The sequence below is a fragment of the Ranitomeya variabilis genome, chromosome 8 (genome assembly GCF_051348905.1).
Source record: "Ranitomeya variabilis isolate aRanVar5 chromosome 8, aRanVar5.hap1, whole genome shotgun sequence".
Lineage (NCBI taxonomy): Eukaryota > Metazoa > Chordata > Amphibia > Anura > Dendrobatidae > Ranitomeya > Ranitomeya variabilis.
The window spans coordinates 172,236,353-172,251,858 of NC_135239.1; the positions used below are offsets into that span (position 1 = coordinate 172,236,353).

At 43.6% G+C, this 15,506-nt stretch overlaps 1 protein-coding gene across 1 annotated transcript in view; it reads right to left on the bottom strand.

Moving 5' to 3' along the window:
• Positions 1-5,047, bottom strand: part of ELFN2 (extracellular leucine rich repeat and fibronectin type III domain containing 2) — a 214,079-nt gene extending 209,032 nt beyond the window's left edge. The window contains exon 1 of the mRNA XM_077277893.1: positions 4,833-5,047. The gene's annotated coding sequence lies outside the window, so the exon portion shown is untranslated. The remainder of the gene's footprint in view (positions 1-4,832) is intronic.
• Positions 5,048-15,506: the final 10,459 nt, after the last annotated feature.

Here is a 15,506-nt window from a genome sequence, read left to right on the forward strand (position 1 = left end):
GTATGTATACTGTATATATTTTGTGACATAGCGATCACTAAGTGTATTAGAGTACACTCACTTGGCAGCGATATTTGAACATACGGCAACCCTTTTTTTCACTTAAAGAAGTCAATTTCTAGTTTATTACAAAATCATAAACCGCTATGTCTGCACAGTTCCATAACTGACACCCATCAGTGTACACAATTCCCCATGCTCTGGGTTACCTTCTTAACAGCTTTGCAGGCTTCAAAGTCTGGCTTTATATTGGTCCTGTCCCTAGTCCAGACCCTCAGTAGCTTCCTGGAATTTCAGGCGCTCCAGCCAGCTCCAGACTCTCACATAGTTTTTCCTCCTTTATGTGGTGCAACCAGGGAGCATATAGGACCTTTCTGACATCACAGCAACACACTCCCTGGGAGATATGTGGTTAACCAGACCCACCCATCCCTTTCCGGTTAACCCTTAAATCTAGCCCTAATCAATGATATAGGTTTGTGGGACAACAAGACCCAGCAAACTGTCCTGGATTTAGATTAAAGCAGACCTCTGTCTGTGCGATACATACCTGTCTCTCGTGATGCCACTAGTTGGTACATCACAATATATATATAAACATATATATAATGAAAGACCTTTAATTGAAAGAAAAACAGACTCCTTTAATATTCTTAATTAAACTATGCGTACGACCTTGCCTATTCCCCCGATGCCCTTGTCATTTGCAAAATAGGTAAAAAAACAAAACAACAATATTCCTCGCCTTTCTGCAGCGATGTTGGTAATCCATTTGTCCCACGACATGTCTAGCTCTGCTACATCTAGATGGCAGGCTGCATGGATGCTTGATGTGACCATACAGCCTGTCATCCAGCAGACACTGAGCACCGTGTGCTCAGTGTCTCCCTGTGAACTACTATTCCCTGTCTGAGGGCACCACGTCCGTGAGAAATTTCTCCTGCTCGCGGTGCCATCATACAGGTCCTGCGAGTTCACAGCCAATGAACTCACTTTACCTTTCTGACATCAGCGCGAGCGCCGTGGGAAACGTCACATAGACCATAGACGTCAAACAGCCCCCCCCCCCCCGAAGAAGCCCACACAAAACGCGCTTTGGGGCTGCCGCTGTCTGAGCATTCACACAGATTTCTATGGGTGAGATATTTCCTCTTTGAACATTCATGCCATGTTTTCTGAAGATAATGCCTTCACAGGCTTCATTACTTTTACTAAAGTCTGTATACTATCGTTGCTGCTGCTATTTTTTTGTAAACATTATGGTATATGTATACATTTGATTACCTGGGTGTTCCTACTAATTATTGGTGATATTTCCCTTATCGGACTTGATGATCTGCATGGTTTCCTTTTACCACTAGGGACCGGAGTGTTCAGCTGCATAGAAATACATGCAGCTGAACGCTCCGGTCCTGAGTGACGGCGGCAGTGTCGGGTATTGATGCAAGTTTCTTGCTTTGCACACATAAGTGTGACCCCGGCCTAAGGAACGTACTCCACCACACCACCCACTCCACCCAGACCTCTGTTTAGGAGAGGGGTTGTGGGGCAATCAGAAATCAGTCGTGGCCCACAGCAAACACAGACACATGTGCCCCTTCCTCCTTCATATACACCCTGCTTTATGCAGACAGATACAAGCGAAAGCTGTGTCTGCAGTAAGAGCTGTCTCTGTAGCAGCATGCACAGGACCTGGGTGAGCTCTGCTGAATGGAGCCCCGCCCACCCACACAGCAAACCCCGCCCACCCATCAGTTTCCAGAAGCAGGAAGTCAGACAGAATTAGACCTGACATAACAGGAAGCCAGAGGATTCTCAGCCAGAGATCATGTAACCAGGAGAGTAGCTCAGTTTACAGAAGGATTTGGGAAAGCAAGATATTTACAAAAGAGCTTATCTATGGCAGATAGTTCACATGAAAGGGATTTGTAAAGTAGTGGCCAACCCTTTTAACAATGCCTGACAAGGACAATATAACAGGGGGCAAATCTGGGCACTTGCAGTTCACTCCCTTGCAAGCGCCTACCCATTATTTTTTAACAAAAATGAAAAAATGTACATTCTGCACTTTACTATGAGGTCAGACGTGTGAGCTGTCTGTAATGCTGCACTTCCAGCCTACGACTCTCTGCTCAGACCCTACTGCTGCAGCCGGATCCTCTACAATCCTAATGCACTTAAGCTCCAGCGTAATAACAGCCACACGTAAGCTCGTGGCAGCAAGCGGCGGCTCTCCCTGTCAGTACAGGTATACCACTACATCATGTTGATGAGACCAGAAAAGATAATAGCAACTTGGAAATAATAAAATCATCAAAAGGCCCTTTTCTTAGTATCAGCAAAGTTTTACTAACGTTGCATAGTTGCCGGTGTCATTCGTCAGTAAACAGTGTGTAAGAAGACGTGACATCCATGACAGAGAGAGGGAGCTACAACCTTCAGTGTCTGGGCCTAATGTACAACAAGGACAAACAAGCTCGCCTACTATGATTTGTTTTCTATTATACAGTTAGTCTTCTTTTATCTCTGGGATTTTTATATTATCATTATAAGCTTAAATCAGTAGTAAAACAAAAGAGTGCAACTTCACTGTACTGAATGTTTACTGATAGGTTTTTACACACTTATTGTTATGGCTCGTTCCCATAACCGTATTTTTAGTCTGAATGCTGTTCGTGCATGGAAAAGATGCACAAGGCTTGGACCAGTGTTATTCAATGGGGCAATGCAGATGGGAGCCTGGACTAGATTCTTCTGTATATTGGATGAGACTCGGCCGTTCAAATCTATGGGTACGTTAAAAAAGAATCGGATGCCATAGGGAGCCACAGTAATGCATCCGATTTTTATGGACACATTGCAGTTCTGTAACATAGGAAACTGTAAATTGCCTTATAAATGATTAAATGCTGCTGTAAAAAAAAATTGCATAGTTATGACCAGTGATAAAAAGATCTTCCCACTTTTCTGGACGTCACTGGAGAAATGAAGCATTACATGGTTTGTATTAGGCTAGGTTCACACTTTTGCAGTGTTTAGCGCTGTGCATTGTGTCTGGGTTTCTGTTGGAATCCCAATAGCTTTAGGTATTAGATAAGTACTTTAATATGAAACACCACGGCACCATGAGATATGAACATGAATAAAATATATAGCATGTAGGCATATTTATCAAAACTGTCTAAAAGGAAAAAACAATGGCGGCGATTCGTTAAATCTTTTTCGACAGATTTCTGGTTAAAAAAGCTTTGAAAAATTCCAATTTTTGCGCAATCTCATGTTCCGCAAAAAATGCGACTTTTGTTGTTTCCACACAATTTTCGCCTCTGTTCTGGCAAAGTGGGCAGAACTGGGGAGTAACGGGGTGAGGCAATCCATGCTTGCCAAATTAATGACAAGCTGTGGCATTCGCTACACCACAAAGCTTGGACGTGGTGACGTGGTGCACATAATGGCACATGCCAGCACGCACCTTGCCTGATTCATTAAGAGGTGTGTGAATGAGGAGCGTCTGCTCCAAAATATCCCCTCATCAAGACCGTCGAGAGAATTGCCGGTCTTGATGAATCGCCCCCTTTGCCTAAAATAACCAATCACAGTGCAGCTTTCATTTTATCAAAGCTGTTTAAATAATGAATGCTATGGGCAACAAACAATTTTTCTTTTGCACAATTTTGATTAATCAGTCCCTATATGTGGATGTTATATTGTATGTTATGTAATAAGCAGTGAAGCCAAGAGGTTCTTGTCCGATCTCCGGCATTATCATAACAGAGTTGCTGCCTTGCCCTCCTTCCTTGAATTGTTGTCAAGACTTTGGGTTAGTCGACCAGGTATCTGGATGGACAGGTAGTTGGTTAAAGGGCTTGAGCCTTGTGGTCAAGATGTGGGGATTGGCAAATGGTTTGGATCTTTTAATAAATTGATTTGCCACTATAGTTATATTTATTATCTGTTTTAATAATCAAATTAAGGCCGTGGACGGTTACTATCCACCAAGCCAATGTGCGAAATGGTATTGTTTCTGTACTGTATAGATAAGGGGATGGGAATAATGTGTAATGCTATGCACTAGCAGTAGAGAAGGAGATGAAATGATGTTAGGCAGCCATTTTGAGGTGAAGCCTTAGTGTAGAAATTTTCCACCCACCATCCCTTACTTTTTGAGATTTAGTGTCACATTGGTGTTTATTGTATAACAAAAGAGGATTCTGTGAGTCAATAACTGAGATTCGATGAATTTGGCCAGCAATGGGTGTTAGACAATTCCGTTAAGGCAGCGGATGGTGGTGAAGAACGATCCACCTGTGGTTGATGGTGGATTGTTGAGGGAAAGCCTACTCGGTTCATTTGTGGACAGTATAGACACTCCTAAACATGGAGCTAAGGGCCCCCAAGGTGTTGTTCAAAGTACAACAGCAGGCTGGATAACAGGTGCCTCTGAGCTAGTAGTGAAACTGCTGTTAATACGACTTTGGCAGGTATAGATATCCCACCAGAAGTAAGAGCTTCCAGGCTGTCCCTTCCACTTTAACAGTGTCATAGTTCAAGATGCAATTGGTTTGGGGGTAGATCACCTCTGTTATGGATAAGGTCATGGTTGTTGTGGTAATTTATGTTTTTGGAAGTTTTTACAAAATTTCTGCAGTCACCAATTGAACAGGGTACACATAATGAGCTGCCAATACACTTTGTGATGTTGATCAATCATGGGCCAATTTGTGCCAAGAACATTGCCTGCATAATAATTAGCAGGCAATGTTAGATGCATCTATTTGGGGAGATGCTATTAACAATTGAGTACAATGTTATCCGAACCACTCCACACCTACCAGTTCTCATCTGTATACCAGCCTGTCCACTTGACACCTGCAAGTGCTCAACTGTATACCTGCCGGTCCTCTCCGCACCTGCCAGTGCTTGTAAGTACATCAACCGGACCAGCCTGCACCTGTCAGTGCTCATCTGCATACCAACCGATCCACTCTGCACTTGCCAGTGCTCACCACTATATCAACTGGTCCACCCTGCACCCGCCAGTGCTAATCTGTATTCCAGCCAGTTTACTCCGCACCTGTCAGTGCTCAACGGTATACCAGCCAGTCCACTCTGCACCTGTCAGTGCTCATCTGTATATCAACAAATCCACTCTGCACCTGCCAGTGTTCAACTGTATATCAGCTGGTTCACCCCACACCTGCCGATGCTTTTCTGTATACCAGCTGGACCAGCCTGCACCTGCCAGTGTTCATCTGTATACCGGCCACACCATCTCACACTTGTATGTGCATTTCTGTATACCAGCCATACCCGTCAGCATCCGTGGGCCCTGTGTTCCTGCCATACCTGCCTGTATCAGGTGTACCCTCCTACTGAGCCACTCCAGCTTCCTGTCCCCTGGGGGTCAGCTGCTGTGCATCTGAGGTCTGTCCTGGTGTAACACCTGGTGATCATCGGGAGCCAAGCCTAACCCCACCATCAGAGGCTCTAGGGAAAAGTCAGGTGCTCACCTAGTCACGCTCCTCCAGGCTCTCCTCGGACTGTGGCAGTGGTTCCATCATCCCCGTTCCTCATAGAAATATATGAAGCTGTTATATTGGGATCAGAAGAGCCACGGCCAGGACAAGCATTGTGGTCTGATCTTGGTCCGATTTATACTGCGGTCTGACTGCACCTTAAGCCTAAGTTTGGTGGTTTATCTGCCTCTGTGTTTTAATTCACACCAAGTTTCATCTGCTGGGCCCTAGTCATTTGCTAGCCAGACTCTACAGGCTCTCACAATCATTTTCTCTGGAGCTTTTATTTACCGGTATCTTTGTTTTGTATCTTCCCTTGAGAAAGGTGTTTTTACAAAATCGACCCATGTCATAAATGTTCAACAAATTATTTCCTACAATTCCACCTTCTTGCCAAACAGCCTCAATGCTAGTGCTACAACTAGACTTTTTTTCTGTAGAGTAGTCAAAAGCTTTAAAAGCAATATTCATGAGATTTCTGATGCGTATTACTCTATGGAAGAAAAAAAATTGCTGCTTTTTAAAATCCAAAATCCCAGCACACAACCTCCCTTGACTGCAGAATTTTTAAAGACATTTTCAAACTCCTCATTGTACTTCTATGGATGCATTTTGACAATGATTTTTTTTTATTAAGCAAAAAAAAATAAATAAATAAAGTCAAGGTGTTGTCTTGGCGTTAGCATTCATTGCTGGACATTGAAAGGATTTGCACAGCTGCAATGTTCAGGCAGATCTGTGACCCAATTGCATAAATAAGAATAGGTTATCTGGAGTGGAGCAGACCAGATGTGGTTGAGGAGGGTGAGAGGGAGCGCACGAGACATGAAGGAACAAAAGAAGCCTAGAAGAAATCAGATGGGGTATAAAAATAAATTGTATGACTCACAATTTGGGAATATAAAGAAACATACATATAAAAATTATATAAAATAAATAAAGAAACAAACAAGCAATTCCAAATTATTTGAAAGTTTAAAATGCAATGAAATGAGGTGGGAGGAACAAAACCGAAATGGAAATGCTAAGTGCAGGGAGGGATAGGGTAGCAGACGGCTCCTACATTAGAGAGGGCCACTCTCTCCAGCTCTCTTTAATCTTTTAATCTTTTCTATTTTAATCGCTCGCTACTGAATTGTGTATAAAACAAAATAAATAAATTAATCATGCTGCCAGTGACAGAAGAAAAGTCTGGAATGGATTATCCGGCAATAAACAGGGACATACAATGAGTAATTTATGAACATGGAAAAGAAAAAAAATGTAGGTCTGCCGCGCTAAGGTCTTTCCTTCCAATCAGATGACGTCACAAACCAGTGGGGAAAAGCAATCAAGCTGTGTAATGAGTAGAAGGAGCAGTTGGCATGCCGTTTGTCTTTTCTTTGTTGGCGGGTTACCGGTAGCACTAAAATGTCTTCAGGTAATATTTAGCAAACTTGTGTGGCTTTTACATCTACAGCTACTGAATTGTGCTAACTGCTGAGAGAAAAATGAGCGTGGTCGCACTTTGATTTTTCTGATGCAAGTTTTCTACTGTATCGCTCGATTTTCTGGTCTTGTGGGTTTGTTAAAAGGTAAAATTGTTCATGAGGGAATGTTTATTTAATATGCTGGGTCCAGATGGTTGCACGTATGGAAGATATTCCTCTTGTTTGTGATCTTAAGTGCTCTTCAAGGATCTTCACTAAGTTGGGTGTCATCACTTTTGAATCTTTGGTGCAAAAATACTGTATTCTCTTACATTCTGTTAAAAGGGTATATCCAGCCATGATCAGGGCCACTTCAGACAAATGTTTAAAACACATTGTGGACGACGCAGCCATAATAGTGCCTGGAGGTACCCTTCGATTCTCTTAACATCTGCATTACCCATGAGGATTGAGTCCTTCACAAAGCAGTGTTTCGTATGAAAACTTACATCTTCTAAAGATTTAACTATAGGCTGATGCCTTTTTAACATCTTATGAAGACACTAAGGTGGAAGGTAACCCTATGAAATATTCTGGGAACATTGTCCACATTAATTATTGCCTTCATAGAGGCAGGCCCACATTTGTCATTAGGCACCAGTACCTAGGGCAGCAAGTTGTGGGGGGCAGTGTCTGAGCAAGGAAACATTTTTTTCTTACTCAACTCTTTCTTGCCATCCTTCTGTAAGCAGTTGCGGGGAGCGAGGTGGGAGGATCACAGGGCAGAGGATGCTTCACAGATTGGCTGCTGTTGAGAGATGAGACAAGCAGGGGAGGAGCTTTGCTCTGATTAGCAGAAGAGTCAGTGTGCTACTGCCCCACTAATCAGAGTCAAGAATGTTGACCCAAGACCGCTGAGGAGAGAGAAGATACAGCAGCCTGCAGTGCTCCATCTTCATGGTACTTGTGCTTCACTCTGCATATTCATTCATGTTTTATTACCGAGAGAGGAGGGAGGTGATGACTGGCGAATTCTCCGCACAATGAGGTGACTGAAGGGTGTGGGCAGGCGACAATAGACGGCCCAGTTCTATCTGATTTGTGGAGATGAGGAGAAATATCCTGCACTACATTGCAAGCCTGAGGTACAGTGTAGAGAGAGCTTTGTTCTGCTACTCAAATTAGTTTCTCCTCACAGTGCTCCAGATGGAAGCGCCATCCACCGCTGCAATGTATGAGCACGGGTGGGGACACTCAGGAGCCTGCCAACAAAGTAAGAGTCTGGGGGGATACTCAGGAGCCTGCCTGCATTGTAAGAGTCTAAGGTGGTGACACTCAGGAGTCTGCCTGCAAAGTAAGAGTCTGGGAGGACACTCAGTAGCCTGCCAGCAATGTGAAAAAAGTCTGCGGGGGGGACACTCGAGAGTCTGCTAGCAATGTAAGAGTCTTGGGGGACACTCAGGAGCCTGCCAGCAATGTAAGAGTTTGGATCGACACTCGAGAACCTTCCTGCAATATGAAAATCTGGGGACGGGACACTCAAGAACCAGCCAGCAATGTAAGAGTCTGAGGGGGACACTCAGAAGTCTGCCAGCTATGTAACAGTTTGGGGGGGCACATTCGGGACCCTGTGAGTAAAGTAAGAGTATGATGGGGACACTCAGGAGCCTGCCAGTAATGTAAGCGTCTGGAGGGGGAACATTCTGGAGCCTGCACTGTGAGGAGGGAGAATCTGTCAGGAGCATTACTGATGGGCACACATGAATTGGAAAATGTATGCGCTAAGTATCTTTATTTTTGTAAGTACATTTTATTACCAGTAATTAGTGTTGAGCGATACCGTCCGATACTTGAAAGTATCGGTATCGGAAAGTATCGGCCGATACCGGCAAAGTATCGGATCTAATCTGATACCGATACCCGATACCAATACAAGTCAATGGGACTCAAGTATCGGACGATATCCCTGATGGTTCCCAGGGTCTGAAGGAGAGGAAACTCTCCTTCAGGCCCTGGGATCCATATTAATGTGTAAAAGAAAGAACTAAAATAAAAAATATTGCTATACTCACCTCTCCGATGCAGCCTGGACCTCACCGAGGGAACCGGCAGCGTTCTTTGCTTAAAATGCGCGCGTTTACTTCCTTCCGTGACGTCACGGCTTGTGATTGGTCGCGTGCCGCCCATGTGGCCGCGACGCGACCAATCACAGCAAGCCGTGACGTAATTTTCAGGTCCTGAATGTCTAATTCTAGGCAGTCAATATTTTAAAATTACGTTCCGGCTTGTGATTGGTCGCGTCGCGGTCACATGGGCGACGCGACCAATCACAAGCCGTGACGTCACGGGAGGCAGGAAACGTGCGCATTTTAAAATTACGTCACGGCTTGTGATTGGTTGCGTGCCGCCCATGTGACCGCGACGCGACCAATCACAGCAAGCCGTGACGTAATTTCAGGTCCTGAAATTCAGGCATTCAGGACCTGAAAATTACGTCACGGCTTGCTGTGATTGGTCGCGTCGCGGCCACATGGGCGGCACGCGACCAATCACAAGCCGTGACGTCACGGAAGGAAGTAAACGCGCGCATTTTAAGCAAAGAACGCTGCCGGTTCCCTCGGTGAGGTCCAGGCTGCGTCGGAGAGGTGAGTATAGCAATATTTTTTATTTTAATTCTTTCTTTTACACATTAATGTTGTTTCGATACCGATGCCCGATACCACAAAAGTATCGGATCTCGGTATCGGAATTCCGATACCCGCAAGTATCGGCCGATACCCGATACTTGCGGTATCGGAATGCTCAACACTACCAGTAATACATTTCAGATCTCATGCACTCAGTGTTGGCATATACTTTGGCCCTTATAGAGCGCTGCTGTGCTCTCTTTTTTTGCAGGTTTCCTTTAAATATCTGTCAGTCAAACCTTGCATTCACGGCAGGATCAACTGACCTTCTACTGTCTATGAGAGTCACCAGATTCTCCCATGACAACTATTGGAGAGTTGAAAAAGGCCAGATGTTCGGCCGAAACGTTGCTATTTTATCATGGCTGGAATAAAGACTCTCTTTTTTGGATAATAACACCCGGTTGGAGCGCTGTTCTTTCTACTTTTTGATATATGTTTTCCGAGGAGGGTTCCCTGGACCTGGAACGAACGCCACCAAATAGTGAGTGCTGTTGGTCAACCTGTATATTATCTAAACTATTGGAGAGGGTTGATAAGTCACTGCCAACAGTGTCTGGCAGCAGCTCATGTCTTTTTCCCTATTGAAAACCTTTGCTATCTAGGTTAATAGCTATGTGTAGAAGAACATCGGAAGAGAGCCATTGGGTGAGCTAGACTTTGGTCAACAGCAATGTAAACTGTATGGTCAGCATTAGCCATACTCACCAACAGGGGAAACAGAATTAAAAGTGCCGAGGGCACCATGAACTATAAATACGGCCCTGCATACAGGTATGGATTAGTAAAAATGTCAGAGCGGCTCAGCCTAGGTCTGCAGTGTTGAAATGTCCTTCATTTGGGCAATCATGTTTCAGATCAAGCCCTCATGCACCCTAGAAGACCGATATGCACATAGGGTGTATGGAGGCATACAAAATCCCTGTTCCTTGCTCCTTTTGAGTAAGAGGCACTCCATTTATCGCCATATATAAAGGCCTTTACATAGATATTCTCCTAGAGCAATACTTCTAGTGCTGAGAAGTATTTGTTGAGTTTATAAAAAGTAAAATCTTTGTATGAATTCAGAGTCATACGGTGCCATATTCAGGCAATGTACAACACATAGATTGCCTAGAGCAGTAGTAAGTTACATTGCAATGCATATGTTCTCAGAGGCATTTTGCCAGAGGCTGATAGTAACAAAAGCTCAGAGTCCCCCCATGTCTATAAACTGTTTATGGCACAAGAACAGGAATATTCATTATCTACGTTAAAAAGAACCTTTTGACTGCCCAGGCCCAGAGCTCAATTTGATATAGCTCTTGACTTTATCTGATACTTGCCATCTTTAAAAGTATTGCCGTCAAGAAAGTGGAAATTGTTTGTCAATGCACAATTGGTGAGTCTTCGGGGAAAAGAAGTTTATTATTGGTGCACGACAACAACGCGTTTCAGAGATGAAGCGTCTCTTTCATCAGGTATCACCTTTTCAGCAGATATGTAAAAACTGGTTTAAATAACAATTCAAAATTGCCGCCTTTTTAGGTGAGCGTGGACATAGTTTGGTCATCACAAAATCTCCATTTTATGACATCCGAACCCTAAAAAGTCATACATTTTTCAAAACGTGATGTTGTCCTACACTTAGAATAAAGTTCTTCTTTTAAAATTCTGCTTTTTTCCGAAAACACTCTAAGTCAGGGCTTACCAACAATTCCCATTTTGTTGCTGATCATACTTTTATAATTCACCAAACCCACGGGTGGAGTTTCGGCAAGGGTAGTTCAGGCAGCTAGCCATTCACCTACAGACGATTATGGTTGTTTTGCTCCCAGCAAAATGTTTCAAAGGTGAGCGACTCTGACCATTTAAACTCACTTTTTAGGCTCAGTTGCTCTATAAAGCATGTTCTCTTTTTCTCCTTCTTCTGCTGATACTTGTCATTTTTAGGGCATTCTTTTTTGAGAGAACTCTGTCTATGCTGATTCTAGCGGTCCCGGTTGGAAATGTTTTTCCTGCCCATTAAATGGAAGAAACCTTCAGAAGTTCTGCTTTCTAGTAGGTTTTAGTAGACTTCATTAGTGAAAAAAAAACAAAAACAGGCAGAGATGCTTACCTGTCTAAAAAGGCCTCAATACAATTGCACTATCAGGGTGCAGCGGACCCAAGTAAAATGGCAACTGCACAGGTGCAATACCAAATAAAACAGCCAGCCTTCAATCAGGGATTGGCCGCGTGGTACACCAATGCAAAAAAAATATACTCTGTATGTGGCAATGTTCACACAAGGAATGCAGAGCATCTGGTTCTCAGCCTACTAATGACGCGCTATGACGGGCTGCCCAGTGCCAACTATGATGCATCCTGTGTGAACAGAGGCCACAGTTTACAGAACCATTTGGGCCCAACTGCACCCTGAAAAAAAAATAACGTGTAAAAAAACATCAATATATGTAAGGTATTGGTTAATATTCTGGCCATAATATGTAAGCTGGCAACCCACATCAAGGGTCCTTACTTTTGCCAGTCCTACTCTAACATGAAAACCTCAAAAAGAGGAAAAAATCCTCCAATATTCAAGAAAAAAAAACAAAATCAGGCAGAGATGCTTACCTGTCTAAATGGGCCTCAATACAATTGCACTGACAGGGTGCAGCGGACCCAAGTAAAATGGCAACTGCACAGGTGCAATACCAAATAAAACAGCCAGCCTTCAATCAGGGATTGGCCGTGTGGTACACCAAAGCAAAAAAAAAAACTTCATTAGTGTCAAGGAGATTTGGCAATCCTTCTTAGAGTCCAGGAGGTCCTACTTTTTTTCTAGCACTTTCCATGCATTCAAGGACGTTGACAAGTATGATCACATTTTTCCAGTGGAGGCCCCCTTTTATTAATACAGCATGGTGTAACTGAGCATTGGAGAAGAATGGCTTGCAACCAGACAACTCCTTTAAGATATTAATGAGACTTCCAAGTGCCATATTCTAATGACAAATTTACAAATTATAATTAAAGGCTTTTGAAACCTTTGATGTGGAAAAATTATGAGTACATATGTTAGCAGTTACCTTTAGTTAATACAATTGCACTAAATTTCAGTCTATAATCTTAATGCCTTCATTTCTTTTCAGAGCCTCCTGAAATGCAGTTTGCAGCCTCATACAAGTTTCAGATTTTTCTTTTTGTGTCTCTCCCAGTAGTATAGGCTGGATGTGAGTTCTGTATTGACTCATATATTAGCACAGCTTCTATCCTGTACGTGTTTCATTTACATGGGAATTATTCCTTTTTATATAGCCTGTCTACTCTGCTCTGCCTCAGATACATTCTCCTAATTCCACGCTGTGCAAATTTTTGTACAACTTCCTGTTACTATCTTGAAAGACAAATTTAGACTTCGGTCAAACATGGTCGATGTACAGAGCATGATGTACAGATTAGCAACTGACTCAAACTCAACATCCTCATAAGTATATATGAAGCTGTTTAATTTGGATCAGGAGATCCACGTCCATACACGGTGGTCCATATAGAGACTGTGTTTTACAGACATCTGAATTTGGCCTAACACCAATAGAAAGAAGAATAGGGCGAGCACAGAGCCTTCAGAACCAGGATCAGAGTTGTAACATTTTTGCCAAGCACTCAGCTATATGAAGACTTACAGACACTCTGCAACAGTAAAATGGAGTTGTGGTTCTCCTGAGTAAGAAGTTTGCTAACTTTGAAACGCATTTAGAATGTAACCGCATAGACATTTTTACACCACTTTTGGATCTTTATTGTAGAAACAATTTCAGCAGTACAAATTCACCAACTTTTCTCTACAGCAAAATAGTCGACTGTTTTTGAAAACTATTTAGAAAGTTGCTTAATCCCTTAACGACCGCCGATACGCCTTTTAATGGCTGCAGTTAAGGGTACTTAAACCACAGTGCCGTTAATAAACGGCGCTGTGCAAAAAGTTAATAGCGCCCCCCAGAGTCGGATTTTCTCTGGGGTCTCAGTTACTGGGGGAACCGAGACCCCAGAGAACTCGATGCTGGTTTTTTTTACTGACCCACAGGTTGCGATCGCCGGTAATTAACCGTTTACCGGCGGTCGCAAAAAAAAAGCGATGTGTAATTCTCTGTCCTCTGATGTGATCGCACATCAGATGACAGAGAAATAGGGGGATTTGGGGACCCTGTTATACTTACCGGTGTCCCTGGGTCCTCCTGTGTCCCCTCCTGGCCGCCGGCTTCTTCCTCTGGTAAGAAAATGGCGGGCGCATGCGCAGTGCGCCCGCCATGATCTGCCGGCCGGCAGCTAGAGGAGTTGGGGCAAAATTTAGGGTTAGGGTTAGGGTTGGAGCTAAAGTTAGGGTTAGAGTTGGGGCTAAATTTAAGGTTAGTATTAGGGTTAGGGTTGGGGCTAAAGTTAGGGCTAAATTTAGGGTTAGGGTTAGCGTTGGGGCTAAATTTAGGGTTAGGGTTGGGGCTAAATTTAGGGTTAGGGTTAGGGTTGGGGCTAAATTTAGGGTTAGGGTTGGGGCTAAATTTAGGGTTAGGGCTATGGTTAGGGTTAGGGCTAAAGTTATTGCCAGGGTTAGGGTTGAGGCTAAAGTTAGGGCTAAGGTTAGGGTTGGGGCTAAATTTAGGGTTAGGGTTGGGGCTAAAGTTAGGGTTAGGGTTGGGGCTAAAGTTAGGGCTAGGGTTGGAGCTAAAGTTAGGACTAGGGTTGCGGCTAAAGTTAGGGTTAGAGTTGGGATTAGGGTTAGGGTTTGGATTAGGGTTGGCATTAGGGTTACATTTGGGATTAGGGTTAGGTTTGGGATTAGGGTTAAGGTTAGGGTAGGGATTAGGGTTAGGGGTGTATTGGGATTAGGGTTAGGTTTGAGGTTAGAGTTGAGATTAGGATTAGGGGTGTGTTGGATTTAGGGTTCTGATTAGGGTTATGGTTGTTTTGGGGTTAGGGTTGTGATTATCATTAGGGTTGTGATTAGGATTATGGATCGGGTTGGGATTAGGGTTAGTGGTGTGTTGGGGTTAGGGTTGGAGTTAGAATTGGGGGGATTCCACTGTTTAGGTACATCAGAGGGTCTCTAAACGCCACAGCCAATTTTGAGCTCAAAAAGTCAAATGGTGCTCCCTCCCTTCTGAGCTCTGCCGTGAGCCCAAACAGTGGTTTACCCCAACATATGGGGCATCAGCGTACTCGGGATAAATTGGACAACAGCTTTTGGGGTCCAATTTCTCCTGTTACCCTTGTGAAAATAAAAACGTGGGGGCTAAAAAATCTTTTTTGTGGAAAAAAAAATATTTATTATTTTCACGACTCTGCATTAGAAACTTCTGTGAAGCACTTGGGCATTCAAAGTTCTCACCACACACCTAGATAAGTTCGCTAAAGCACTTGCTCGTGCCTGTAATCCCCGGGTGCTGGAAGGAAAGCAGGATGATCTGTACTTACCTTGAGTCGCGGTGAGGCGCCCTCTGCTGGATGAACTCATATGAACTCGAGCGTGGGACATCCACCAGAGGGCGCCTCACCGCAACTCAATGTAAGTACAGATTACCCAGCTTTCCTTTCAGCACCCGGGGATTACAGGCACGAGCGAGTGCTTTAGCGCAGCTCCTGCCTGTAAATTGATTTAACCCCTTCAGAAGGATTTACATCGTGGGACCTGACAGATCCTCGGATGGTATGTATATTGTGGGTTTATTATTTTGCCAAGCGAGTGTCTTCCGGATGGATTGAGAGAGCAATAAAATACTAAAACAACCTGTGTGTTTACTTCATTAAAATAATTTTTAATAATGAGTGTGTGTGTGTTTTAACCCTTTCATACAATTGGATTAATAATGGATAGGTGTCATAATTGACGCCTCTCCATTATTAACCTGGCTTAATGTCACCTTACAATAGCAAGG